The 25950-nt window shown below is 43.8% G+C and overlaps 1 long non-coding RNA gene across 3 annotated transcripts in view; it reads right to left on the reverse strand.

Annotated features, from left to right (window-relative positions):
• LOC307181358 overlaps positions 1–25950 on the reverse strand; it is an 863843-nt gene that overhangs the window by 632357 nt on the left and 205536 nt on the right. For 2 of the 3 annotated variants that reach the window (XR_013826541.1, XR_013826544.1), the window contains exon 2: positions 12589–12670. The exons of the other annotated variant lie outside the window; for it this stretch is intronic. This is a non-coding gene — a long non-coding RNA (uncharacterized lncRNA). The remainder of the gene's footprint in view (positions 1–12588; positions 12671–25950) is intronic. 3 annotated transcript variants of the gene reach the window in all.

Raw genomic sequence — 25950 nt, forward strand, 5'->3', positions numbered from 1 at the left:
CAGAACAATGAGTGGATTCAGGTATGATGATTCTAACTGAAATAAGTCACACAGAAAAAGAAACATCATAAGTTATCAGTAATACACGGAATGTAAACTTGGCTACACAGGAACTGAATTACAGAACAGAACAGGGTCTCAAATTTAGAAAACCAACTTATGCTTGCTTAAGGGTAAAGGTGAGGTGGGGTGCTGCATAAAACCAGAGATTGAAATGAGCACAGATAAAGTTCCTTAAGTCAAATATGGAATAGACAAGAGCTACTCCTTGCTCAACGAAATGGACTCAACACCACATATTACACGCCTAAGAATGTACCTGACTAGTAAGTATCTTAAAACCTATGGATTGCTATGTCTCCGAAAGAGAATCAAGCATGTGTACAGGGGCATAAACGCAGCACTGATAGGATTGGAGAGGTTCGGTGAGCAAATGAAGACCCTTTGAAGTCATATTGCATGGTACCCATTCCAGGGGTTTCAACTACCCAGGTTTCAGGTATTCTTCCTTCAGCTAAAACATGCATATGGAACCCAAGTATGATCAACCATGTGAACGGGAGACGTGTTCAAATATGTCTCAGTTTTCCTCCCCTGGTACTCGGGTGCAACATTCCAGACGCTTTACTAACACTCTCCCCACTTGGAGAGTCAGTCCCTTTAACCTCCTGTTTGGCCCAGTTTGCAATTTCTGCGGAAGATGAACAGGAATAGCGAGAACCAATGAGAGGCTAGCTGGAGGTGTCTGGACGGGCAAATTTAACTCTCATTTCCCACCAGGAAGAGGAAATAACCAAAGGCTCAGTGTGCCGTGCCGGAACCAGATTAGGGCCTGAAGCCATTCTGCGGTGTTGCGGCAAGCTCACAAGAAAGCGAGTTGAAGAAAGGAGCTCAGGGGCACTGTAATTCACAAACCTGCAGAGTTATAAATGACAGCTATCGTCCAAAAATAGACTGAAGTAAGGCTGCCAAGAGGACTTGAAAGCGGGGCAGAATTGCAGGAAACCGATTTCAGGAGGTAGACTGGAATTGCATTGAAAGCATAGGAAAAGAGGCAGAACGTCCACAATGATGCACTTGGCCAAAAAGGGCGTATGCGTTTTTTCCTGAATATATTCAGGAAAAAACGCATACGCCCTTTTTGGCCAACCAAGCAAGCTTGCAAAGGAAATCTGCACTACAATGAAGTCTCACTTCCCCCTGGTCAAAAGGGCCATCTGAAAAAAGTGTAAAATCCAGAAAGGCAGGACAGGCCATGGAGAACTGGGAGCCTTGTTATGCTGATGGGCGGGATGTAAATTGCCAACAACCACTCGGGAGAAGTGTATGGTGTTTCCTGAAACATCTAAAAAACAAAGCAACAGAACCTAGGGCACTTCCACTTATGGTCCTATAGCTTAGGGAAATTAAAATCAAAAAGACACAGCCACCCCAAAGTTTGGAACGGCTCTGTTTACAAGAACCTCGTTTACAGTACAAGTTCAACATCGCAGAAAGTGAAAAATGGATAAAGAAGTTGTGGTATTTACTTACAAAGCAATATCACTCAGCAATGAAATCTGTGTCATCAGGCCCTTAGCAGCACAATGAGTGGATTCAGGTATGATGATTCTAACTGAAATAAGTCACACAGAAAAAGAAACATCATAAGATATCAGTAATACACGGAATGTAAACTTGGCTACACAGGAACTGAATTACAGAACAGAACAGGGTCTCAAATTTAGAAAACCAACATATGCTTGTTTAAGGGTAAAGGTGAGTTGGGGTGCTGCATAAAACCAGAGATTGAAATGAGCACAGATAAAGTTCCTTAAGCCAAATATGGAATAGACAAGAGCTACTCCTTGCTCAACGAAATGGACTCAACACCGCATATTAAACGCCTAAGAATGTACCTGACTAGTAAGTATCTTAAAACCTATGGATTGCTATGTCTCCGAAAGAGAATCAAGCATGTGTACAGGGGCATAAACGCAGCAGTGATAGGATTGGGGAGGTTCGGTGAGCAAATGAAGACCCTTTGAAGTCATATTGCATGGTACCCATTCCACGGGTTTCAACTACCCAGGTTTTAGGTATTCTTCCTTCAGCTAAAACATGCATGTGGAACCCAAGTATGATCAACCATGTGAACGGGAGACGTGTTCAAATATGTCTCAGTTTTCCTCCCCTGGTACTCGGGTGCAACATTCCAGACGCTTTACTAACACTCTCCCCACTTGGAGAGTCAGCGCCTTTAACCTCCTGTTTGGCCCAGTTTGCAATTTCTGTGGAAGATGAACAGGAATAGCGAGAACCAATGAGAGGCTAGCTGGAGGTGTCTGGACGGGCAAATTTAACTCTCATTTCCCACCAGGAAGAGGAAATAACCAAAGGCTCAGTGTGCCGTGCCGGAACCAGATTAGGGCCTGAAGCCATCCTGCGGTGTTGCGGCCAGCTCACAAGAAAGCGAGTTGAAGAAAGGAGCTCAGGGGCACTGTAATTTACAAACCTGCAGAGTTATAAATGACAGCTATCGTCCAAAAATAGACTGAAGTAAGGCTGCCAAGAGGAGTTGAAAGCGGGGCAGAATTGCAGGAAACCCATTTTAGGAGGTAGACTGGAATTGCATTGAATGCATAGGAAAAGAGGCAGAACGTCCACAATGATGCACTTGGCCAAAAAGGGCGTATGCGTTTTTTCCTGAATATATTCAGGAAAAAACGCATACGCCCTTTTTGGCCAACCAAGCAAGCTTGCAAAGGAAATCTGCACTACAATGAAGTCTCACTTCCCCCCGGTCAAAAGGGCCATCTGAAAAAAGTGTAAAATCCAGAAAGGCAGGACAGGCCATGGAGAACTGGGAGCCTTGTTATGCTGATGGGCGGGATGTAAATTGCCAACAGACACTCGGGAGAAGTGTATGGTGTTTCCTGAAACATCTAAAAAACAAAGCAACAGAGCCTAGGGCACTGCCACTTATGGTCCTATAGCTTAGGGAAATTAAAATCAAAAAGACACAGCCACCCCAAAGTTTGGGACGCCTCTGTTTACAAGAACCTCGTTTACAGTACAAGTTCAACATCGCAGAAAGTGAAAAATGGATAAAGAAGTTGTGGTATTTACTTACAAAGCAATATCACTCAGCAATGAAATCTATGTCATCAGGCCCTTAGCATCACAATGAGTGGATTCAGGTATGATGATTCTAACTGAAATAAGTCACACAGAAAAAGAAACATCATAAGATATCAGTAATACACGGAATGGAAACTTGGCTACACAGGAACTGAATTACAGAACAGAAGAGGGTCTCAAATTTAGAAAACCAACTTATTCTTGCTTAAGGGTAAAGGTGAGTTGGGGTGCTGCATAAAACCAGAGATTGAAATGAGCACAGGTAAAGTTCCTTAAGTCAAATATGGAATAGACAAGAGCTACTCCTTGCTCAACGAAATGGACTCAACACCGCATATTAAACACCTAAGAATGTACCTGACTAGTAAGTATCTTAAAACCTATGGATTGCTATGTCTCCGAAAGAGAATCAAGCATGTGTACAGGGGCATAAACGCAGCAGTGATAGGATTGGGGAGGTTCGGTGAGCAAATGAAGACCCTTTGAAGTCATATTGCATGGTACCCATTCCACGGGTTTGAACTACCCAGGTTTTAGGTATTCTTCCTTCAGCTAAAACATGCATGTGGAACCCAAGTATGATCAACCATGTGAACGGGAGACGTGTTCAAATATGTCTCAGTTTTCCTCCCCTGGTACTCGGGTGCAACATTCCAGACGCTTTACTAACACTCTCCCCACTTGGAGAGTCAGCGCCTTTAACCTCCTGTTTGGCCCAGTTTGCAATTTCTGCGGAAGATGAACAGGAATAGCGAGAACCAATGAGAGGCTAGCTGGAGGTGTCTGGACGGGCAAATTTAACTCTCATTTCCCACCAGGAAGAGGAAATAACCAAAGGCTCAGTGTGCCGTGCCGGAACCAGATTAGGGCCTGAAGCCATCCTGCGGTGTTGCGGCCAGCTCACAAGAAAGCGAGTTGAAGAAAGGAGCTCAGGGGCACTGTAATTTACAAACCTGCAGAGTTATAAATGACAGCTATCGTCCAAAAATAGACTGAAGTAAGGCTGCCAAGAGGACTTGAAAGCGGGGCAGAATTGCAGGAAACCGATTTTAGGAGGTAGACTGGAATTGCATTGAATGCATAGGAAAAGAGGCAGAACGTCCACAATGATGCACTTGGCCAAAAAGGGCGTATGCGTTTTTTCCTGAATATATTCAGGAAAAAACGCATACGCCCTTTTTGGCCAACCAAGCAAGCTTGCAAAGGAAATCTGCACTACAATGAAGTCTCACTTCCCCCCGGTCAAAAGGGCCATCTGAAAAAAGTGTAAAATCCAGAAAGGCAGGACAGGCCATGGAGAACTGGGAGCCTTGTTATGCTGATGGGCGGGATGTATATTGCCAACAACCACTCGGGAGAAGTGTATGGTGTTTCCTGAAACATCTAAAAAACAAAGCAACAGAGCCTAGGGCACTTCCACTTATGGTCCTATAGCTTAGGGAATTTAAAATCAAAAAGACACAGCCACCCCAAAGTTTGGAACGGCTCTGTTTACAAGAACCTCGTTTACAGTACAAGTTCAACATCGCAGAAAGTGAAAAATGGATAAAGAAGTTGTGGTATTTACTTATAAAGCAATATCACTCAGCAATGAAATCTGTGTCATCAGGCCCTTAGCAGCACAATGAGTGGATTCAGGTATGATGATTCTAACTGAAATAAGTCACACAGAAAAGGAAACATCATAAGATATCAGTAATACACGGAATGTAAACTTGGCTACACAGGAACTGAATTACAGAACAGAAGAGGGTCTCAAATTTAGAAAACCAACTTATGCTTGCTTAAGGGGAAAGGTGAGTTGGGGTGCTGCATAAAACCAGAGATTGAAATGAGCACAGATAAAGTTCCTTAAGCCAAATATGGAATAGACAAGAGCTACTCCTTGCTCAACGAAATGGAATCAACACCGCATATTAGACGCCTAAGAATGTACCTGACTAGTAAGTATCTTAAAACCTATGGATTGCTATGTCTCCGAAAGAGAATCAAGCATGTGTACAGGGGCATAAACGCAGCAGTGATAGGATTGGAGAGGTTCGGTGAGCAAATGAAGACCCTTTGAAGTCATATTGCATGGTACCCATTCCACGGGTTTCAACTACCCAGGTTTTAGGTATTCTTCCTTCAGCTAAAACATGCATGTGGAACCCAGAGTATGATCAACCATGTGATCGGGAGACGTGTTCAAATATGTCTCAGTTTTCCTCCCCTGGTACTCGGGTGCAACATTCCAGACGCTTTACTAACACTCTCCCCACTTGGAGAGTCAGCGCCTTTAACCTCCTGTTTGGCTCAGTTTGCAATTTCTGCGGAAGATGAACAGGAATAGCGAGAACCAATGAGAGGCTAGCTGGAGGTGTCTGAACGGGCAAATTTAACTCTCATTTCCCACCAGGAAGAGGAAATAACCAAAGGCTCAGTGTGCCGTGCCGGAACCAGATTAGGGCCTGAAGCCATCCTGCGGTGTTGCGGCCAGCTCACAAGAAAGCGAGTTGAAGAAAGGAGCTCAGGGGCACTGTAATTTACAAACCTGCAGAGTTATAAATGACAGCTATCGTCCAAAAATAGACTGAAGTAAGGCTGCCAAGAGGAGTTGAAAGCGGGGCAGAATTGCAGGAAACCCATTTTAGGAGGTAGACTGGAATTGCATTGAATGCATAGGAAAAGAGGCAGAACGTCCACAATGATGCACTTGGCCAAAAAGGGCGTATGCGTTTTTTCCTGAATATATTCAGGAAAAAACGCATACGCCCTTTTTGGCCAACCAAGCAAGCTTGCAAAGGAAATCTGCACTACAATGAAGTCTCACTTCCCCCCGGTCAAAAGGGCCATCTGAAAAAAGTGTAAAATCCAGAAAGGCAGGACAGGCCATGGAGAACTGGGAGCCTTGTTATGCTGATGGGCGGGATGTAAATTGCCAACAGACACTCGGGAGAAGTGTATGGTGTTTCCTGAAACATCTAAAAAACAAAGCAACAGAGCCTAGGGCACTGCCACTTATGGTCCTATAGCTTAGGGAAATTAAAATCAAAAAGACACAGCCACCCCAAAGTTTGGGACGCCTCTGTTTACAAGAACCTCGTTTACAGTACAAGTTCAACATCGCAGAAAGTGAAAAATGGATAAAGAAGTTGTGGTATTTACTTACAAAGCAATATCACTCAGCAATGAAATCTATGTCATCAGGCCCTTAGCATCACAATGAGTGGATTCAGGTATGATGATTCTAACTGAAATAAGTCACACAGAAAAAGAAACATCATAAGATATCAGTAATACACGGAATGGAAACTTGGCTACACAGGAACTGAATTACAGAACAGAAGAGGGTCTCAAATTTAGAAAACCAACTTATTCTTGCTTAAGGGTAAAGGTGAGTTGGGGTGCTGCATAAAACCAGAGATTGAAATGAGCACAGGTAAAGTTCCTTAAGTCAAATATGGAATAGACAAGAGCTACTCCTTGCTCAACGAAATGGACTCAACACCGCATATTAAACGCCTAAGAATGTACCTGACTAGTAAGTATCTTAAAACCTATGGATTGCTATGTCTCCGAAAGAGAATCAAGCATGTGTACAGGGGCATAAACGCAGCAGTGATAGGATTGGGGAGGTTCGGTGAGCAAATGAAGACCCTTTGAAGTCATATTGCATGGTACCCATTCCACGGGTTTGAACTACCCAGGTTTTAGGTATTCTTCCTTCAGCTAAAACATGCATGTGGAACCCAAGTATGATCAACCATGTGAACGGGAGACGTGTTCAAATATGTCTCAGTTTTCCTCCCCTGGTACTCGGGTGCAACATTCCAGACGCTTTACTAACACTCTCCCCACTTGGAGAGTCAGCGCCTTTAACCTCCTGTTTGGCCCAGTTTGCAATTTCTGCGGAAGATGAACAGGAATAGCGAGAACCAATGAGAGGCTAGCTGGAGGTGTCTGGACGGGCAAATTTAACTCTCATTTCCCACCAGGAAGAGGAAATAACCAAAGGCTCAGTGTGCCGTGCCGGAACCAGATTAGGGCCTGAAGCCATCCTGCGGTGTTGCGGCCAGCTCACAAGAAAGCGAGTTGAAGAAAGGAGCTCAGGGGCACTGTAATTTACAAACCTGCAGAGTTATAAATGACAGCTATCGTCCAAAAATAGACTGAAGTAAGGCTGCCAAGAGGACTTGAAAGCGGGGCAGAATTGCAGGAAACCGATTTTAGGAGGTAGACTGGAATTGCATTGAATGCATAGGAAAAGAGGCAGAACGTCCACAATGATGCACTTGGCCAAAAAGGGCGTATGCGTTTTTTCCTGAATATATTCAGGAAAAAACGCATACGCCCTTTTTGGCCAACCAAGCAAGCTTGCAAAGGAAATCTGCACTACAATGAAGTCTCACTTCCCCCCGGTCAAAAGGGCCATCTGAAAAAAGTGTAAAATCCAGAAAGGCAGGACAGGCCATGGAGAACTGGGAGCCTTGTTATGCTGATGGGCGGGATGTATATTGCCAACAACCACTCGGGAGAAGTGTATGGTGTTTCCTGAAACATCTAAAAAACAAAGCAACAGAGCCTAGGGCACTTCCACTTATGGTCCTATAGCTTAGGGAATTTAAAATCAAAAAGACACAGCCACCCCAAAGTTTGGAACGGCTCTGTTTACAAGAACCTCGTTTACAGTACAAGTTCAACATCGCAGAAAGTGAAAAATGGATAAAGAAGTTGTGGTATTTACTTATAAAGCAATATCACTCAGCAATGAAATCTGTGTCATCAGGCCCTTAGCAGCACAATGAGTGGATTCAGGTATGATGATTCTAACTGAAATAAGTCACACAGAAAAAGAAACATCATAAGATATCAGTAATACACGGAATGTAAACTTGGCTACACAGGAACTGAATTACAGAACAGAAGAGGGTCTCAAATTTAGAAAACCAACTTATGCTTGCTTAAGGGGAAAGGTGAGTTGGGGTGCTGCATAAAACCAGAGATTGAAATGAGCACAGATAAAGTTCCTTAAGCCAAATATGGAATAGACAAGAGCTACTCCTTGCTCAACGAAATGGAATCAACACCGCATATTAGACGCCTAAGAATGTACCTGACTAGTAAGTATCTTAAAACCTATGGATTGCTATGTCTCCGAAAGAGAATCAAGCATGTGTACAGGGGCATAAACGCAGCAGTGATAGGATTGGAGAGGTTCGGTGAGCAAATGAAGACCCTTTGAAGTCATATTGCATGGTACCCATTCCACGGGTTTCAACTACCCAGGTTTTAGGTATTCTTCCTTCAGCTAAAACATGCATGTGGAACCCAGAGTATGATCAACCATGTGATCGGGAGACGTGTTCAAATATGTCTCAGTTTTCCTCCCCTGGTACTCGGGTGCAACATTCCAGACGCTTTACTAACACTCTCCCCACTTGGAGAGTCAGCGCCTTTAACCTCCTGTTTGGCCCAGTTTGCAATTTCTGCGGAAGATGAACAGGAATAGCGAGAACCAATGAGAGGCTAGCTGGAGGTGTCTGGACGGGCAAATTTAACTCTCATTTCCCACCAGGAAGAGGAAATAACCAAAGGCTCAGTGTGCCGTGCCGGAACCAGATTAGGGCCTGAAGCCATCCTGCGGTGTTGCGGCCAGCTCACAAGAAAGCGAGTTGAAGAAAGGAGCTCAGGGGCACTGTAATTTACAAACCTGCAGAGTTATAAATGACAGCTATCGTCCAAAAATAGACTGAAGTAAGGCTGCCAAGAGGAGTTGAAAGCGGGGCAGAATTGCAGGAAACCGATTTTAGGAGGTAGACTGGAATTGCATTGAATGCATAGGAAAAGAGGCAGAACGTCCACAATGATGCACTTGGCCAAAAAGGGCGTATGCGTTTTTTCCTGAATATATTCAGGAAAAAACGCATACGCCCTTTTTGGCCAACCAAGCAAGCTTGCAAAGGAAATCTGCACTACAATGAAGTCTCACTTCCCCCTGGTCAAAAGGGCCATCTGAAAAAAGTGTAAAATCCAGAAAGGCAGGACAGGCCATGGAGAACTGGGAGCCTTGTTATGCTGATGGGCGGGATGTAAATTGCCAACAGACACTCGGGAGAAGTGTATGGTGTTTCCTGAAACATCTAAAAAACAAAGCAACAGAGCCTAGGGCACTTCCACTTATGGTCCTATAGCTTAGGGAATTTAAAATCAAAAAGACACAGCCACCCCAAAGTTTGGAACGGCTCTGTTTACAAGAACCTCGTTTACAGTACAAGTTCAACATCGCAGAAAGTGAAAAATGGATAAAGAAGTTGTGGTATTTACTTATAAAGCAATATCACTCAGCAATGAAATCTGTGTCATCAGGCCCTTAGCAGCACAATGAGTGGATTCAGGTATGATGATTCTAACTGAAATAAGTCACACAGAAAAAGAAACATCATAAGATATCAGTAATACACGGAATGTAAACTTGGCTACACAGGAACTGAATTACAGAACAGAAGAGGGTCTCAAATTTAGAAAACCAACTTATGCTTGCTTAAGGGGAAAGGTGAGTTGGGGTGCTGCATAAAACCAGAGATTGAAATGAGCACAGATAAAGTTCCTTAAGCCAAATATGGAATAGACAAGAGCTACTCCTTGCTCAACGAAATGGACTCAACACCGCATATTAGACGCCTAAGAATGTACCTGACTAGTAAGTATCTTAAAACCTATGGATTGCTATGTCTCCGAAAGAGAATCAAGCATGTGTACAGGGGCATAAACGCAGCAGTGATAGGATTGGAGAGGTTCGGTGAGCAAATGAAGACCCTTTGAAGTCATATTGCATGGTACCCATTCCACGGGTTTCAACTACCCAGGTTTTAGGTATTCTTCCTTCAGCTAAAACATGCATGTGGAACCCAAGTATGATCAACCATGTGAACGGGAGACGTGTTCAAATATGTCTCAGTTTTCCTCCCCTGGTACTCGGGTGCAACATTCCAGACGCTTTACTAACACTCTCCCCACTTGGAGAGTCAGTCCCTTTAACCTCCTGTTTGGCCCAGTTTGCAATTTCTGCGGAAGATGAACAGGAATAGCGAGAACCAATGAGAGGCTAGCTGGAGGTGTCTGGACGGGCAAATTTAACTCTCATTTCCCACCAGGAAGAGGAAATAACCAAAGGCTCAGTGTGCCGTGCCGGAACCAGATTAGGGCCTGAAGCCATCCTGCGGTGTTGCGGCCAGCTCAAAAGAAACCGAGTTCAAGAAAGGAGCGCAGGGGCACTGTAATTCACAAACCTGCAGAGTTATAAATGACAGCTATCGTCCAAAAATAGACTGAAGTAAGGCTGCCAAGAGGACTTGAAAGCGGGGCAGAATTGCAGGAAACCGATTTCAGGAGGTAGACTGGAATTGCATTGAAAGCATAGGAAAAGAGGCAGAACGTCCACAATGATGCACTTGGCCAAAAAGGGCGTATGCGTTTTTTCCTGAATATATTCAGGAAAAAACGCATACGCCCTTTTTGGCCAACCAAGCAAGCTTGCAAAGGAAATCTGCACTACAATGAAGTCTCACTTTCCCCCGGTCAAAAGGGCCATCTGAAAAAAGTGTAAAATCCAGAAAGGCAGGACAGGCCATGGAGAACTGGGAGCCTTGTTATGCTGATGGGCGGGATGTAAATTGCCAACAACCACTCGGGAGAAGTGTATGGTGTTTCCTGAAACATCTAAAAAACAAAGCAACAGAACCTAGGGCACTTCCACTTATGGTCCTATAGCTTAGGGAAATTAAAATCAAAAAGACACAGCCACCCCAAAGTTTGGAACGGCTCTGTTTACAAGAACCTCGTTTACAGTACAAGTTCAACATCGCAGAAAGTGAAAAATGGATAAAGAAGTTGCGGTATTTACTTACAAAGCAATATCACTCAGCAATGAAATCTGTGTCATCAGGCCCTTAGCAGCACAATGAGTGGATTCAGGTATGATGATTCTAACTGAAATAAGTCACACAGAAAAAGAAACATCATAAGATATCTGTAATACACGGAATGTAAACTTGGCTACACAGGAACTGAATTACAGAACAGAAGAGGGTCTCAAATTTAGAAAACCAACTTATGCTTGCTTAAGGGGAAAGGTGAGTTGGGGTGCTGCATAAAACCAGAGATTGAAATGAGCACAGATAAAGTTCCTTAAGCCAAATATGGAATAGACAAGAGCTACTCCTTGCTCAACGAAATGGACTCAACACCGCATATTAAACGCCTAAGAATGTACCTGACTAGTAAGTATCTTAAAACCTATGGATTGCTATGTCTCCGAAAGAGAATCAAGCATGTGTACAGGGGCATAAACGCAGCAGTGATAGGATTGGGGAGGTTCGGTGAGCAAATGAAGACCCTTTGAAGTCATATTGCATGGTACCCATTCCACGGGTTTCAACTACCCAGGTTTTAGGTATTCTTCCTTCAGCTAAAACATGCATGTGGAACCCAAGTATGATCAACCATGTGAACGGGAGACGTGTTCAAATATGTCTCAGTTTTCCTCCCCTGGTACTCGGGTGCAACATTCCAGACGCTTTACTAACACTCTCCCCACTTGGAGAGTCAGCGCCTTTAACCTCCTGTTTGGCCCAGTTTGCAATTTCTGCGGAAGATGAACAGGAATAGCGAGAACCAATGAGAGGCTAGCTGGAGGTGTCTGGACGGGCAAATTTAACTCTCATTTCCCACCAGGAAGAGGAAATAACCAAAGGCTCAGTGTGCCGTGCCGGAACCAGATTAGGGCCTGAAGCCATCCTGCGGTGTTGCGGCCAGCTCACAAGAAAGCGAGTTGAAGAAAGGAGCTCAGGGGCACTGTAATTTACAAACCTGCAGAGTTATAAATGACAGCTATCGTCCAAAAATAGACTGAAGTAAGGCTGCCAAGAGGACTTGAAAGCGGGGCAGAATTGCAGGAAACCGATTTTAGGAGGTAGACTGGAATTGCATTGAATGCATAGGAAAAGAGGCAGAACGTACACAATGATGCACTTGGCCATAAAGGGCGTATGCGTTTTTTCCTGAATATATTCAGGAAAAAACGCATACGCCCTTTTTGGCCAACCAAGCAAGCTTGCAAAGGAAATCTGCACTACAATGAAGTCTCACTTCCCCCCGGTCAAAAGGGCCATCTGAAAAAAGTGTAAAATCCAGAAAGGCAGGACAGGCCATGGAGAACTGGGAGCCTTGTTATGCTGATGGGCGGGATGTAAATTGCCAACAGACACTCGGGAGAAGTGTATGGTGTTTCCTGAAACATCTAAAAAACAAAGCAACAGAGCCTAGGGCACTGCCACTTATGGTCCTATAGCTTAGGGAAATTAAAATCAAAAAGACACAGCCACCCCAAAGTTTGGGACGCCTCTGTTTACAAGAACCTCGTTTACAGTACAAGTTCAACATCGCAGAAAGTGAAAAATGGATAAAGAAGTTGTGGTATTTACTTACAAAGCAATATAACTCAGCAATGAAATCTATGTCATCAGGCCCTTAGCATCACAATGAGTGGATTCAGGTATGATGATTCTAACTGAAATAAGTCACACAGAAAAAGAAACATCATAAGATATCAGTAATACACGGAATGTAAACTTGGCTACACAGGAACTGAATTACAGAACAGAACAGGGTCTCAAATTTAGAAAACCAACTTATGCTTGCTTAAGGGTAAAGGTGAGTTGGGGTGCTGCATAAAACCAGAGATTGAAATGAGCACAGGTAAAGTTCCTTAAGTCAAATATGGAATAGACAAGAGCTACTCCTTGCTCAACGAAATGGACTCAACACCGCATATTAAACGCCTAAGAATGTACCTGACTAGTAAGTATCTTAAAACCTATAGATTGCTATGTCTCCGAAAGAGAATCAAGCATGTGTACAGGGGCATAAACGCAGCAGTGATAGGATTGGAGAGGTTCGGTGAGCAAATGAAGACCCTTTGAAGTCATATTGCATGGTACCCATTCCACGGGTTTCAACTACCCAGGTTTTAGGTATTCTTCCTTCAGCTAAAACATGCATATGGAACCCAAGTATGATCAACCATGTGAACGGGAGACGTGTTCAAATATGTCTCAGTTTTCATACCCTGGTACTCGGGTGCAACATTCCAGAAGCTTTACTAACACTCTCCCCACTTGGAGAGTCAGTGCCTTTAACCTCCTGTTTGGCCCAGTTTGCAATTTCTGCGGAAGATGAACAGGAATAGCGAGAACCAATGAGAGGCTAGCTGGAGGTGTCTGGACGGGCAAATTTAACTCTCATTTCCCACCAGGAAGAGGAAATAACCAAAGGCTCAGTGTGCCGTGCCAGAACCAGATTAGGGCCTGAAGGCATCCTGCGGTGTTGCGGAAAGCTCACAAGAAAGCGAGTTGAAGAAAGGAGCTCAGGGGCACTGTAATTCACAAACCTGCAGAGTTATAAATGACAGCTATCGTCCAAAAATAGACTGAAGTAAGGCTGCCAAGAGGACTTGAAAGCGGGGCAGAATTGCAGGAAACCGATCTCAGGAGGTAGACTGGAATTGCATTGAAAGCATAGGAAAAGAGGCAGAACGTCCACAATGATGCACTTGGCCAAAAAGGGCGTATGCGTTTTTTCCTGAATATATTCAGGAAAAAACGCATACGCCCTTTTTGGCCAACCAAGCAAGCTTGCAAAGGAAATCTGCACTACAATGAAGTCTCACTTCCCCCCGGTCAAAAGGGCCATCTGAAAAAAGTGTAAAATCCAGAAAGGCAGGACAGGCCATGGAGAACTGGGAGCCTTGTTATGCTGATGGGCGGGATGTAAATTGCCAACAACCACTCGGGAGAAGTGTATGGTGTTTCCTGAAACATCTAAAAAACAAAGCAACAGAACCTAGGGCACTTCCACTTATGGTCCTATAGCTTAGGGAAATTAAAATCAAAAAGACACAGCCACCCCAAAGTTTGGAACGGCTCTGTTTACAAGAACCTCGTTTACAGTACAAGTTCAACATCACAAAGTGAAAAATGGATAAAGAAGTTGTGGTATTTACTTACAAAGCAATATCACTCAGCAATGAAATCTGTGTCATCAGGCCCTTAGCAGCACAATGAGTGGATTCAGGTATGATGATTCTAACTGAAATAAGTCACACAGAAAAAGAAACATCATAAGATATCAGTAATACACGGAATGTAAACTTGGCTACACAGGAACTGAATTACAGAACAGAACAGGGTCTCAAATTTAGAAAACCAACTTATGCTTGCTTAAGGGGAAAGGTGAGTTGGGGTGCTGCATAAAACCAGAGATTGAAATGAGCACAGATAAAGTTCCTTAAGCCAAATATGGAATAGACAAGAGCTACTCCTTGCTCAACGAAATGGACTCAACACCGCATATTAAACGCCTAAGAATGTACCTGACTAGTAAGTATCGTAAAACCTATGGATTGCTATGTCTCCGAAAGAGAATCAAGCATGTGTACAGGGGCATAAACGCAGCAGTGATAGGATTGGAGAGGTTCGGTGAGCAAATGAAGACCCTTTGAAGTCATATTGCATGGTACCCATTCCACGGGTTTCAACTACCCAGGTTTTAGGTATTCTTCCTTCAGCTAAAACATGCATGTGGAACCCAAGTATGATCAACCATGTGAACGGGAGACGTGTTCAAATATGTCTCAGTTTTCCTCCCCTGGTACTCGGGTGCAACATTCCAGACGCTTTACTAACACTCTCCCCACTTGGAGAGTCAGCGCCTTTAACCTCCTGTTTGGCCCAGTTTGCAATTTCTGCGGAAGATGAACAGGAATAGCGAGAACCAATGAGAGGCTAGCTGGAGGTGTCTGGACGGGCAAATTTAACTCTCATTTCCCACCAGGAAGAGGAAATAACCAAAGGCTCAGTGTGCCGTGCCGGAACCAGATTAGGGCATGAAGCCATCCTGCGGTGTTGCGGCCAGCTCACAAGAAAGCGAGTTGTAGAAAGGAGCTCAGGGGCACTGTAATTCACAAACCTGCAGAGTTATAAATGACAGCTATCGTCCAAAAATATACTGAAGTAAGGCTGCCAAGAGGACTTGAAAGCGGGGCAGAATTGCAGGAAACCGATTTCAGGAGGTAGACTGGAATTGCATTGAAAGCATAGGAAAAGAGGCAGAACGTCCACAATGATGCACTTGGCCAAAAAGGGCGTATGCGTTTTTTCCTGAATATATTCAGGAAAAAACGCATACGCACTTTTTGGCCAACCAAGCAAGCTTGCAAAGGAAATCTGCACTACAATGAAGTTTCACTTCCCCCCGGTCAAAAGGGCCATCTGAAAAAAGTGTAAAATCCAGAAAGGCAGGACAGGCCATGGAGAACTGGGAGCCTTGTTATGCTGATGGGCGGGATGTAAATTGCCAACAGACACTCGGGAGAAGTGTATGGTGTTTCCTGAAACATCTAAAAAACAAAGCAACAGAGCCTAGGGCACTGCCACTTATGGTCCTATAGCTTAGGGAAATTAAAATCAAAAAGACACAGCCACCCCAAAGTTTGGAACGGCTCTGTTTACAAGAACCTCGTTTACAGTACAAGTTCAACATCGCAGAAAGTGAAAAATGGATAAAGAACTTGTGGTATTTACTTACAAAGCAATATCACTCAGCAATGAAATCTGTGTCATCAGGCCCTTAGCAGCACAATGAGTGGATTCAGGTATGATGATTCTAACTGAAATAAGTCACACAGAAAAAGAAACATCATAAGATATCAGTAATACACGGAATGTAAACTTGGCTACACAGGAACTGAATTACAGAACAGAACAGGGTCTCAAATTTAGAAAACCAACTTATGCTTGCTTAAGGGTAAAGGTGAGTTGGGGTGCTGCGTAAAACCAGAGATTGAAATGAGCACAGATAAAGTTCCTTAAGCCAAATATGGAATAGACAAGAGCTACTCCTTGCTCAATGAAATGGACTCAACACCGCATATTAAACGCCTAAGAATGTACCTGACTAGTAAGTATCTTAAAACCTATAGATTGCTATGTCTCCGAAAGAGAATCAAGCATGTGTACAGGGGCATAAACGCAGCAGTGATAGGATTGGAGATGTTCGGTGAGCAAATGAAGACCCTTTGAAGTCATATTGCATGGTACCCATTCCACGGGTTTCAACTACCCAGGTTTTAGGTATTCTTCCTTCAGCTAAAACATGCATATGGAACCCAAGTATGATCAACCATGTGAACGGGAGACGTGTTCAAATATGTCTCAGTTTTCATACCCTGGTACTCGGGTGCAACATTCCAGAAGCTTTACTAACACTCTCCCCACTTGGAGAGTCAGTGCCTTTAACCTCCTGTTTGGCCCAGTTTGCAATTTCTGCGGAAGATGAACAGGAATAGCGAGAACCAATGAGAGGCTAGCTGGAGGTGTCTGGACGGGCAAATTTAACTCTCATTTCCCACCAGGAAGAGGAAATAACCAAAGGCTCAGTGTGCCGTGCCAGAACCAGATTAGGGCCTGAAGGCATCCTGCGGTGTTGCGGCAAGCTCACAAGAAAGCGAGTTGAAGAAAGGAGCTCAGGGGCACTGTAATTCACAAACCTGCAGAGTTATAAATGACAGCTATCGTCCAAAAATAGACTGAAGTAAGGCTGCCAAGAGGACTTGAAAGCGGGGCAGAATTGCAGGAAACCGATTTCAGGAGGTAGACTGGAATTGCATTGAAAGCATAGGAAAAGAGGCAGAACGTCCACAATGATGCACTTGGCCAAAAAGGGCGTATGCGTTTTTTCCTGAATATATTCAGGAAAAAACGCATACGCCCTTTTTGGCCAACCAAGGAAGCTTGCAAAGGAAATCTGCACTACAATGAAGTCTCACTTCCCCCCGGTCAAAAGGGCCATCTGAAAAAAGTGTAAAATCCAGAAAGGCAGGACAGGCCATGGAGAACTGGGAGCCTTGTTATGCTGATGGGCGGGATGTAAATTGCCAACAACCACTCGGGAGAAGTGTATGGTGTTTCCTGAAACATCTAAAAAACAAAGCAACAGAACCTAGGGCACTTCCACTTATGGTCCTATAGCTTAGGGAAATTAAAATCAAAAAGACACAGCCACCCCAAAGTTTGGAACGGCTCTGTTTACAAGAACCTCGTTTACAGTACAAGTTCAACATCACAAAGTGAAAAATGGATAAAGAAGTTGTGGTATTTACTTACAAAGCAATATCACTCAGCAATGAAATCTGTGTCATCAGGCCCTTAGCAGCACAATGAGTGGATTCAGGTATGATGATTCTAACTGAAATAAGTCACACAGAAAAAGAAACATCATAAGATATCAGTAATACACGGAATGTAAACTTGGCTACACAGGAACTGAATTACAGAACAGAACAGGGTCTCAAATTTAGAAAACCAACTTATGCTTGCTTAAGGGGAAAGGTGAGTTGGGGTGCTGCATAAAACCAGAGATTGAAATGAGCACAGATAAAGTTCCTTAAGCCAAATATGGAATAGACAAGAGCTACTCCTTGCTCAACGAAATGGACTCAACACCGCATATTAAACGCCTAAGAATGTACCTGACTAGTAAGTATCTTAAAACCTATGGATTGCTATGTCTCCGAAAGAGAATCAAGCATGTGTACAGGGGCATAAACGCAGCAGTGATAGGATTGGAGAGGTTCGGTGAGCAAATGAAGACCCTTTGAAGTCATATTGCATGGTACCCATTCCACGGGTTTCAACTACCCAGGTTTTAGGTATTCTTCCTTCAGCTAAAACATGCATGTGGAACCCAAGTATGATCAACCATGTGAACGGGAGACGTGTTCAAATATGTCTCAGTTTTCCTCCCCTGGTACTCGGGTGCAACATTCCAGACGCTTTACTAACACTCTCCCCACTTGGAGAGTCAGCGCCTTTAACCTCCTGTTTGGCCCAGTTTGCAATTTCTGCGGAAGATGAACAGGAATAGCGAGAACCAATGAGAGGCTAGCTGGAGGTGTCTGGACGGGCAAATTTAACTCTCATTTCCCACCAGGAAGAGGAAATAACCAAAGGCTCAGTGTGCCGTGCCGGAACCAGATTAGGGCCTGAAGCCATCCTGCGGTGTTGCAGCCAGCTCACAAGAAAGCGAGTTGTAGAAAGGAGCTCAGGGGCACTGTAATTCACAAACCTGCAGAGTTATAAATGACAGCTATCGTCCAAAAATATACTGAAGTAAGGCTGCCAAGAGGACTTGAAAGCGGGGCAGAATTGCAGGAAACCGATTTCAGGAGGTAGACTGGAATTGCATTGAAAGCATAGGAAAAGAGGCAGAACGTCCACAATGATGCACTTGGCCAAAAAGGGCGTATGCGTTTTTTCCTGAATATATTCAGGAAAAAACGCATACGCCCTTTTTGGCCAACCAAGCAAGCTTGCAAAGGAAATCTGCACTACAATGAAGTTTCACTTCCCCCCGGTCAAAAGGGCCATCTGAAAAAAGTGTAAAATCCAGAAAGGCAGGACAGGCCATGGAGAACTGGGAGCCTTGTTATGCTGATGGGCGGGATGTAAATTGCCAACAGACACTCGGGAGAAGTGTATGGTGTTTCCTGAAACATCTAAAAAACAAAGCAACAGAGCCTAGGGCACTGCCACTTATGGTCCTATAGCTTAGGGAAATTAAAATCAAAAAGACACAGCCACCCCAAAGTTTGGAACGGCTCTGTTTACAAGAACCTCGTTTACAGTACAAGTTCAACATCGCAGAAAGTGAAAAATGGATAAAGAACTTGTGGTATTTACTTACAAAGCAATATCACTCAGCAATGAAATCTGTGTCATCAGGCCCTTAGCAGCACAATGAGTGGATTCAGGTATGATGATTCTAACTGAAATAAGTCACACAGAAAAAGAAACATCATAAGATATCAGTAATACACGGAATGTAAACTTGGCTACACAGGAACTGAATTACAGAACAGAACAGGGTCTCAAATTTAGAAAACCAACTTATGCTTGCTTAAGGGGAAAGGTGAGTTGGGGTGCTGCATAAAACCAGAGATTGAAATGAGCACAGATAAAGTTCCTTAAGCCAAATATGGAATAGACAAGAGCTACTCCTTGCTCAACGAAATGGACTCAACACCGCATATTAAACGCCTAAGAATGTACCTGACTAGTAAATATCTTAAAACCTATAGATTGCTATGTCTCCGAAAGAGAATCAAGCAAGTGTACAGGGGCATAAACGCAGCAGTGATAGGATTGGAGAGGTTCAGTGAGCAAATGAAGACCCTTTGAAGTCATATTGCATGGTACCCATTCCACGGGTTTCAACTACCCAGGTTTTAGGTATTCTTCCTTCAGCTAAAACATGCATGTGGAACCCAAGTATGATCAACCATGTGAACGGGAGACGTGTTCAAATATGTCTCAGTTTTCCTCCCCTGGTACTCGGGTGCAACATTCCAGACGCTTTACTAACACTCTCCCCACTTGGAGAGTCAGTCCCTTTAACCTCCTGTTTGGCCCAGTTTGCAATTTCTGCGGAAGATGAACAGGAATAGCGAGAACCAATGAGAGGCTAGCTGGAGGTGTCTGGACGGGCAAATTTAACTCTCATTTCCCACCAGGAAGAGGAAATAACCAAAGGCTCAGTGTGCCGTGCCGGAACCACATTAGGGCCTGAAGCCATCCTGCGGTGTTGCGGCAAGCTCACAAGAAAGCGAGTTGAAGAAAGGAGCTCAGGAGCACTGTAATTCACAAACCTGCAGAGTTATAAATGACAGCTATCGTCCAAAAATAGACTGAAGTAAGGCTGCCAAGAGGACTTGAAAGCGGGGCAGAATTGCAGGAATCCGATTTCAGGAGGTAGACTGGAATTGCATTGAAAGCATAGGAAAAGAGGCAGAACGTACACAATGATGCACTTGGCCAAAAAGGGCGTATGCGTTTTTTCCTGAATATATTCAGGAAAAAACGCATACGCCCTTTTTGGCCAACCAAGCAAGCTTGCAAAGGAAATCTGCACTACAATGAAGTCTCACTTCGCCCCGGTCAAAAGGGCCATCTGAAAAAAGTGTAAAATCCAGAAAGGCAGGACAGGCCATGGAGAACTGGGAGCCTTGTTATGCTGATGGGCGGGATGTAAATTGCCAACAACCACTCGGGAGAAGTGTATGGTGTTTCCTGAAACATCTAAAAAACAAAGCAACAGAACCTAGGGCACTTCCACTTATGGTCCTATAGCTTAGGGAAATTAAAATCAAAAAGACACAGCCACCCCAAAGTTTGGAACGGCTCTGTTTACAAGAACCTCGTTTACAGTACAAGTTCAACATCGCAGAAAGTGAAAAATGGATAAAGAAGTTGTGGTATTTACTTACAAAGCAATATCACTCAGCAATGAAATCTGTGTCATCAGGCCCTTAGCAGCACAATGAGTGGATTCAGTTATGATGATTCTAACTGAAATAAGTCACACAGAAAAAGAAACATCATAAGATATCAGTAATACACGGAATGTAAACTTGGCTACACAGGAACTGAATTACAGAACAGAACAGGGTCTCAAATTTAGAAAACCAACTTATGCTTGCTTAAGGGGAAAGGTGAGTTGGGGTGCTGCATAAAACCAGAGATTGAAATGAGCACAGATAAAGTTCCTTAAGCCAAATATGGAATAGACAAGAGCTACTCCTTGCTCAACGAAATGGACTCAACACCGCATATTAAACGCCTAAGAATGTACCTGACTAGTAAGTATCTTAAAACCTATGGATTGCTATGTCTCCGAAAGAGAATCAAGCATGTGTACAGGGGCATAAACGCAGCAGTGATAGGATTGGAGAGGTTCGGTGAGCAAATGAAGACCCTTTGAAGTCATATTGCATGGTACCCATTCCACGGGTTTCAACTACCCAGGTTTTAGGTATTCTTCCTTCAGCTAAAACATGCATGTGGAACCCAAGTATGATCAACCATGTGAACGGGAGACGTGTTCAAATATGTCTCAGTTTTCGTACCCTGGTACTTGGGTGCAACATTCCAGATGCTTTACTAACACTCTCCCGACTTGGAGAGTCAGTCCCTTTAACCTCCTGTTTGGCCCAGTTTGCAAATTCTGCGGAAGATGAACAGGAATAGCGAGAACCAATGAGAGGCTAGCTGGAGGTGTCTGGACGGGCAAATTTAACTCTCATTTCCCACCAGGAAGAGGAATTAACCAAAGGCTCAGCGTGCCGTGCCGGAACCAGATTAGGTCCTGAAGCCATCCTGCGGTGTTGCGGCCAGGTCACAAGAAAGCGAGTTGAAGAAAGGAGCTCAGGGGCACTGTAATTCACAAACCTGCAGAGTTATAAATGACAGCTATCGTCCAAAAATAGACTGAAGTAAGGCTGCCAAGAGGACTTGAAAGCGGGGCAGAATTGCAGGAAACCGATTTCAGGAGGTAGACTGGAATTGCATTGAAAGCATAGGAAAAGAGGCAGAACGTCCACAATGATGCACTTGGCCAAAAAGGGCGTATGCGTTTTTTCCTGAATATATTCAGGAAAAAACGCATACGCCCTTTTTGGCCAACCAAGCAAGCTTGCAAAGGAAATCTGCACTACAATGAAGTCTCACTTCGCCCCGGTCAAAAGGGCCATCTGAAAAAAGTGTAAAATCCAGAAAGGCAGGACAGGCCATGGAGAACTGGGAGCCTTGTTATGCTGATGGGCGGGATGTAAATTGCCAACATCCACTCGGGAGAAGTGTATGGTGTTTCCTGAAACATCTAAAAAACAAAGCAACAGAACCTAGGGCACTTCCACTTATGGTCCTATAGCTTAGGGAAATTAAAATCAAAAAGACACAGCCACCCCAAAGTTTGGAACGGCTCTGTTTACAAGAACCTCGTTTACAGTACAAGTTCAACATCGCAGAAATTGAAAAATGGATAAAGTTGTGGTATTTACTTACAAAGCAATATCACTCAGCAATGAAATCTGTGTCATCAGGCCCTTAGCAGCACAATGAGTAGATTCAGGTATGATGATTCTAACTGAAATAAGTCACACAGAAAAAGAAACATCATAAGATATCAGTAATACACGGAATGTAAACTTGGCTACACAGGAACTGAATTACAGAACAGAACAGGGTCTCAAATTTCGAAAACCAACTTATGCTTGCTTAAGGGGAAAGGTGAGTTGGGGTGCTGCATAAAACCAGAGATTGAAATGAGCACAGATAAAGTTCCTTAAGCCAAATATGGAATAGACAAGAGCTACTCCTTGCTCAACGAAATGGACTCAACACCGCATATTAAACGCCTAAGAATGTACCTGACTAGTAAGTATCTTAAAACCTATGGATTGCTATGTCTCCGAAAGAGAATCAAGCATGTGTACAGGGGCATAAACGCAGCAGTGATAGGATTGGAGAGGTTCGGTGAGCAAATGAAGACCCTTTGAAGTCATATTGCATGGTACCCATTCCACGGGTTTCAACTACCCAGGTTTTAGGTATTCTTCCTTCAGCTAAAACATGCATGTGGAACCCAAGTATGATCAACCATGTGAACGGGAGACGTGTTCAAATATGTCTCAGTTTTCGTACCCTGGTACTTGGGTGCAACATTCCAGATGCTTTACTAACACTCTCCCGACTTGGAGAGTCAGTCCCTTTAACCTCCTGTTTGGCCCAGTTTGCAATTTCTGCGGAAGATGAACAGGAATAGCGAGAACCAATGAGAGGCTAGCTGGAGGTGTCTGGACGGGCAAATTTAACTCTCATTTCCCACCAGGAAGAGGAATTAACCAAAGGCTCAGCGTGCCGTGCCGGAACCAGATTAGGTCCTGAAGCCATCCTGCGGTGTTGCGGCCAGCTCACAAGAAAGCGAGTTGAAGAAAGGAGCTCAGGGGCACTGTAATTCACAAACCTGCAGAGTTATAAATGACAGCTATCGTCCAAAAATAGACTGAAGTAAGGCTGCCAAGAGGACTTGAAAGCGGGGCAGAATTGCAGGAAACCGATTTCAGGAGGTAGACTGGAATTGCATTGAAAGCATAGGAAAAGAGGCAGAACGTCCACAATGATGCACTTGGCCAAAAAGGGCGTATGCGTTTTTTCCTGAATATATTCAGGAAAAAACGCATACGCCCTTTTTGGCCAACCAAGCAAGCTTGCAAAGGAAATCTGCACTACAATGAAGTCTCACTTCCCCCCGGTCAAAAGGGCCATCTGAAAAAAGTGTAAAATCCAGAAAGGCAGGACAGGCCATGGAGAACTGGGAGCCTTGTTATGCTGATGGGCGGGATGTAAATTGCCAACATCCACTCGGGAGAAGTGTATGGTGTTTCCTGAAACATCTAAAAAACAAAGCAACAGAACCTAGGGCACTTCCACTTATGGTCCTATAGCTTAGGGAAATTAAAATCAAAAAGACACAGCCACCCCAAAGTTTGGAACGGCTCTGTTTACAAGAACCTCGTTTACAGTACAAGTTCAACATCGCAGAAAGTGAAAAATGGATAAAGAAGTTGTGGTATTTACTTACAAAGCAATATCACTCAGCAATGAAATCTGTGTCATCAGGCCCTTAGCAGCACAATGAGTAGATTCAGGTATGATGATTCTAACTGAAATAAGTCACACAGAAAAAGAAACATCATAAGATATCAGTAATACACGGAATGTAAACTTGGCTACACAGGAACTGAATTACAGAACAGAACAGGGTCTCAAATTTCGAAAACCAACTTATGCTTGCTTAAGGGGAAAGGTGAGTTGGGGTGCTGCATAAAACCAGAGATTGAAATGAGCACAGATAAAGTTCCTTAAGCCAAATATGGAATAGACAAGAGCTACTCCTTGCTCAACGAAATGGACTCAACACCGCATATTAAACGCCTAAGAATGTACCTGACTAGTAAGTATCGTAAAACCTATGGATTGCTATGTCTCCGAAAGAGAATCAAGCATGTGTACAGGGGCATAAACGCAGCAGTGATAGGATTGGAGAGGTTCGGTGAGCAAATGAAGACCCTTTGAAGTCATATTGCATGGTACCCATTCCACGGGTTTCAACTACCCAGGTTTTAGGTATTCTTCCTTCAGCTAAAACATGCATGTGGAACCCAAGTATGATCAACCATGTGAACGGGAGACGTGTTCAAATATGTCTCAGTTTTCCTCCCCTGGTACTCGGGTGCATCATTCCAGATGCTTTACTAACACTCTCCCCACTTGGAGAGTCAGCGCCTTTAACCTCCTGTTTGGCCCAGTTTGCAATTTCTGCGGAAGATGAACAGGAATAGCGAGAACCAATGAGAGGCTAGCTGGAGGTGTCTGGACGGGCAAATTTAACTCTCATTTCCCACCAGGAAGAGGAAATAACCAAAGGCTCAGTGTGCCGTGCCGGAACCACATTAGGGCCTGAAGCCATCCTGCGGTGTTGCGACCAGCTCACAAGAAAGCGAGTTGAAGAAAGGAGCTCAGGGGCACTGTAATTCACAAACCTGCAGAGTTATAAATGACAGCTATCGTCCAAAAATATACTGAAGTAAGGCTGCCAAGAGGACTTGAAAGCGGGGCAGCATTGCAGGAAACCGATTTCAGGAGGTAGACTGGAATTGCATTGAAAGCATAGGAAAAGAGGCAGAACGTCCACAATGATGCACTTGGCCAAAAAGGGCGTATGCGTTTTTTCCTGAATATATTCAGGAAAAAACGCATACGCCGTTTTTGGCCAACCAAGAAGCTTGCAAACGAAATCTGCACTACAATGAAGTTTCACTTCCCCCCGGTCAAAAGGGCCATCTGAAAAATGTGTAAAATCCAGAAAGGCAGGACAGGCCATGGAGAACTGGGAGCCTTGTTATGCTGATGGGCAGGATGTAAATTGCCAACAGACACTTGGGAGAAGTGTATGGTGTTTCCTGAAACATCTAAAAAACAAAGCAACAGAACCTAGGGCACTGCCACTTATGGTCCTATAGCTTAGGGAAATTAAAATCAAAAAGACACAGCCACCCCAAAGTTTGGAACGGCTCTGTTTACAAGAACCTCATTTACAGTACAAGTTCAACATCGCAGAAAGTGAAAAATGGATAAAGAAGTTGTGGTATTTACTTACAAAGCAATATCACTCAGCAATGAAATCTGTGTCATCAGGCCCTTAGCAGCACAATGAGTGGATTCAGGTATGATGATTCTAACTGAAATAAGTCACACAGAAAAAGAAACATCATAAGATATCAGTAATACACGGAATGTAAACTTGGCTACACAGGAACTGAATTACAGAACAGAACAGGGTCTCAAATTTCGAAAACCAACTTATGCTTGCTTAAGGGGAAAGGTGAGTTGGGGTGCTGAATAAAACCAGAGATTGAAATGAGCACAGATAAAGTTCCTTAAGCCAAATATGGAATAGACAAGAGCTACTCCTTGCTCAACGAAATGGACTCAACACCGCATATTAAACGCCTAAGAATGTACCTGACTAGTAAGTATCTTAAAACCTATAGATTGCTATGTCTCCGAAAGAGAATCAAGCATGTGTACAGGGGCATAAACGCAGCAGTGATAGGATTGGAGAGGTTCAGTGAGCAAATGAAGACCCTTTGAAGTCATATTGCATGGTACCCATTCCACGGGTTTCAACTACCCAGGTTTTAGGTATTCTTCCTTCAGCTAAAACATGCATGTGGAACCCAAGTATGATCAACCATGTGAACGGGAGACGTGTTCAAATATGTCTCAGTTTTCCTCCCCTGGTACTCGGGTGCAACATTCCAGACGCTTTACTAACACTCTCCCCACTTGGAGAGTCAGTCCCTTTAACCTCCTGTTTGGCCCAGTTTGCAATTTC

The sequence above is a fragment of the Stenella coeruleoalba genome, assembly GCF_951394435.1.
Source record: "Stenella coeruleoalba genome assembly, contig: scaffold_126, whole genome shotgun sequence".
In the NCBI taxonomy this organism is placed as follows: domain Eukaryota; kingdom Metazoa; phylum Chordata; class Mammalia; order Artiodactyla; family Delphinidae; genus Stenella; species Stenella coeruleoalba.